The 4577-nt window shown below is 45.5% G+C and overlaps 1 non-coding gene across 1 annotated transcript; it reads left to right on the forward strand.

Annotated features, from left to right (window-relative positions):
- The first annotated feature begins 3622 nt into the window (after nt 1–3622).
- TRNAM-CAU (transfer RNA methionine (anticodon CAU)) lies at nt 3623–3696 on the forward strand. Its single transcript has one exon. It is a non-coding gene; the product is annotated as a tRNA-Met (tRNA).
- Nucleotides 3697–4577: the final 881 nt, after the last annotated feature.

Below are 4577 nucleotides of genomic sequence, written 5' to 3' on the forward strand. Positions count from 1 at the left end.
TGTCTGTCTCCTTCGCTTGCCCCTCATTGATTGCTGCATTACTTGCTTGCTTCACTTGCTACTCCCTTCCTGGATTCCTTCACTCGCTCTTTGGCTCGCTCCATGCTTACGCACTTCACTCGCAGCCTTCCTTACTTGTAGCCCCTCACCCCTCAATTCAATTACTCAGTCTGCCCTTGCTTGATCCACATCCTTGCTTAGTCCACTCTTTGCCTTCCTCTTCTTTACCTTACAACCCCTTACTTATTATTATTATTATATAAACACTAGACCTGTTCTAGAAAGAGAAGGGACTAGCTTGACTTGCCCCTCTCACTTGATTCAATTCAATTGCTTGGCTTGGTTTGTCCTTCACTTGCTTAGGACTGGCCATTTACTATTCCTTTCCTCTGTCCCTTGCTTGGCTTCCACATCTACAACTCATGCACTAACCTCCTATTTCCCATGCTTGCTTGAAAGGCAGGGATTTACGGTAGTCATCTATCGCGACAATGGATCAACCCGATTTCCAAGCTAAACGAAAAAAAAAAAAAATTCAAACTTGGAAAGACAGATCTCGCTCAAAAAAGTAGAACTCCAACGCTTACAGCGCCTTATGGAACCCGCTTGCCACCGGGATCAGCCAGTTGCCCTTTTTTCATTTTGCTTCGGCAATAGATCAAAATAGAGGCAACAAAGCCACCCTACAACGATCCCCGGATCGCGTTATTGGATTAGCGGACGCCACAAAACAAAGTAGTCGTACAAGGACATTCGGCTTATCAGAGGCAATGGCCTTCGCCTACGTCAAAGACAGCCGATTCGTCCTAATAACATGTCTTCCGCTGGGATTGGGTGTCTGGTGGTACCTTCTGCCAGAGCCCCTATTGGTTCAACCAACGGCTTGCTGCTCACCTGAGTGCGCTAGTGCAATGTTGGAAGCCGCACAATGCCAAATGAGGTCTCTGGGCTTCCCGTGTATTCATCCAAATTAGATCCATGAGAAAGTTATGGACACGTTCACGAAACCGGAAGTCTTTCGATCCCATGCAGTCAATGCCAATGGGTGTGCTTAAGAGCTGGTGGCAACCGAATACCTTTCACACCTAACCCAGGCTTTTGCCAACAACCTTTCTTTCAAAATCCACTTGTGAACCTAGCCAAAGTCCAGGAAGAGCTACAAAGGCTTCAAGAGACAGTGGCTCGAAGCATTAAAAGGAAATAGAAAGATTCGTATGAAGAGGTCCTCAACCCTATGATCCAACGATTTGGAAGGAATGAGAGGGCCCACATCAAAAGGTAGTTGAACCTACATAGCGAAAAGGGGGATCCCCTTACGTACGTGAAATCCTTTTATGCCCACCCGCAGCCTGGTTTAGTGCTGAAGTGGCTCATGATGAGAGTCTGATGATCAGACTATTCCCAAGGGGCCTTACTGATCAAGCTATGGAATGGTACTTCACTCTCCCCAGGTATTCAATTCAATCTTTTGCCCTCCTTGTCGAAAAGTATTTAGAACTCAGCTATCACAAAGAGGGAAATGTTGATTCAATCGACCTGGAAACACAATCCTGGTGAGAGCTTTTAATCATACCCTGCGAGGTTAAAGTCCTTTACCTCAAGAAACCATTTGACCCGCCAACTCCTCAAAATCTTTATTTCTAACCCAAAGAGGCGCATACCTATAACCCTTCCTGTCTATTTCGAGGAGGCGGGGTAAGAACTTGGAAAAGGCACAACTCAAAAAGGGTCATCTTCGAATTATTGACGGAAAAGGGAATGGCGAATCCAATTGACGAATCCGGAATGGGAATGCAGAGATGGGGCGGGCCCAATCTTCCTATCAAACTAATCATATATGCCAAGCTCCTCTTAGCCCTATAGTCTTTCTCCTTCCCAAATTTTGCCAAATGATTCAAGACCTGAACTGAAAGAGACTCTACAAACAAAGCTTTCCGACTCGGCCTTAAGATGTATCCTTTGGATTATTGGGACCTAACGAGCCAGGACAGCCTATACCGAAGGATCTAAATGCATACCCTGCCGATTTCTAGGGCTTGCTCGGATCTTATTGCCTTTGCTTTGCCCCCACGCCAGCTTGCTCTCTCATCCCTCCCACCTTTGTCTATACCTATGCTTCTATTCTCTTCACTGGTTGATCGACGGCATCTGGAGCAGTATATGTAACTTCAAGGTATGCCACTAGACCAGGTGCTCGTTATAAAGGCTACGAACCAACCAACGGACTATAGCTTTGTTGGAATTGATTCTGATCGAGGTAGTGTATGGGATGCATCTAAATCCGCGTATGGAACCACAATCTCTGCAGCTAGCTTTGCACTCGGAGGATCTGAAAAGGCCCCCTTCATTATTTGGTGGAACCGAGCGAAGTGCGGAAGCTAGAGCTAAAGCAAGGTACGAAGCTACAGCTAGCAAGCTTTGGTAGTACTCGCCCTAATCAATAAGCCGGAGAGGTCTTTGCAGCTGCTGCCCAACAAGTTGAAGAGTTTGCTACAAAAGAAAAGCTAGGAGCGAGCCAAAGAGCGAGTGAGGTCTACTCCACGTAGCCAAGTCTTGTCAAAGCCCAAGTTGAAGAGGCGAGCAGCGAGTTAGCGAAGGAAGGGAAGCTCTGCACAAGGAGAGGAAGCGAAAGCTGGTTTTTTATCCCTTGCTTGACCCGCGGACTGGTCCGGTCTATTGCTGTTTCCTTGTGCCTATTTCGCTTTAGGAGGTTGGTTCACAGGTACAACCTTTGTAACTTCATGGTATACTCATGGATTGGCCAGTTCCTATTTGGACATCTTGTTTGGGCTACTGGATTTATGTTCGCCATATCCTGGCGTGGATATTGGCAGGAATTGATTGAAACTTTAGCATGGGCTCATGAACGCAGATAAACCAGTGGCTAATTTGATTCGATGGAGAGATAAACCAGTGGCTCTTTCCATTGTGCAAGCAATAGCCAGTTGTTGGCTTAGCCCATTTTTCTTAAGGGTATATATTCACTTATGCAGCTTTCTTGATTGCCTCTACATCAGGCAAATTTGGTTTATTCATTTTTTTTAATGTGTGTGCTGTATCCGCGACAATCTCATTGCTTTCGATGAAGAAGGGGGCCTACCTTCTTCTATTTCTACATCTAGGATCCGACTTGTATCATTGATAATAATAGGAACTGAACCATTATGGCAAGGAAAAGTTTGATTCAGAGGGAGAAGAAGAGGCAGAAATTGGAACAGAAATATCGTTTGATTCGTCGATCCTCAAAGAAAGAAATAAGCAAAGTTGCGTTGTTGAGTGACAAATGGGAAATTCATGGAAAATTACAATCCCCACCGCGTAATAGTGCACCTACACGTCTTCATCGACGTTGTTTTTCGACCGGAAGACCGAGAGCTAATTATATAGACTTTGGGTTATCAGGACACATACTTCGTGAAATGGTTCATGCATCTTTGTTGCCGGGGGCAACAAGATCAAGTTGGTAGGGATCAAAATATCCCTTCATTTTTCTATTGATCTCTATGATCATCGATCATAGGGGCCCCCTTTACCATTCTGTATAAATGGGCTATTCTATAGATATGGTAGAGGGGCCCATCCAATTCTCGTTTGTCCATTCCTCCCTAGTTCTTCTCTTCAGCGCGGGGTAGAGCAGCTTGGTAGCTCGCAAGGCTCATAACCTTGAGGTCACGGGTTCAAATCCTGTCTCCGCAACATTTTTTTTTAAAAACCAAATGGAGGTATGACTGTTAACTAGTAATTAATGACTTTTTTCGAAGCCGGATGGGAGGAAAAGAAGGGAGGGGGAAGATAGAACCACTACACGTCGACTATACCGAAAAATTTATCATATTACATGTATTACTTCAACATGGGCGGATAGCGGGAATCGAACCCGCGTCTTCTCCTTGGCAAAGAGAAATTTAACCATTTACTTTAACGCGTTCCGTGGCATCGTACCGTCCCATGGTATAACTTTAAGGAAGGCGTGGGATCTATTGGTCAGATAGCTCTTTTTGTCGTATTTGAGATGCTTTCTGCGCGTTCTCATTCGCTTGCTTGGCTTGCTTGTTAGAAAGGACGGGAGATGCTCTTTCGTCGGCTGATACTGGTTCGGATACTTACTCTTCGGCGAGAGGCCTAATCGAAGGAGTTGTTCCAGTCGTCAATCTCGGCTTGGTAGGCGAGCCTATCCGTGTTTGGGGTACGGTGGTACGGAAAACTCGGTTCACTCGGCAGGCCTGGTACGGTTCAGGTTGATGGACTAGGCTGGGCACGGTTGGAGGCACTTCCAGGGCTGCTCTTCTTTTAGTACGGTATGTTTTTAGAGGAGATTGCAAAGTAAGTTCTTGCTCCCCCTGCATACCACTGTCCTGAGCCATCGGCCGTTGTTCCTGTCCAGTCACTCCATCTTCTAAATGGGCATCCTCAGCAGGAATTTCCAAGGTTATTTGTTTTTATATTCATTCGTTTGAGTGGCGCATTAAGGCATCTATGGAAAAAAGAATTCCTAAAGATATATTCCGTCTCTCGAGTGAAGGTCGTCATTGTGATTTCAAGCTGGAGTTGAACCATGAATTCCTTTTTTGTAGATT

Source organism: Hakea prostrata, chromosome 7, assembly GCF_041222555.1.
Source record: "Hakea prostrata isolate BN-2017 chromosome 7, UWA_Hpros_2, whole genome shotgun sequence".
Lineage (NCBI taxonomy): Eukaryota > Viridiplantae > Streptophyta > Magnoliopsida > Proteales > Proteaceae > Hakea > Hakea prostrata.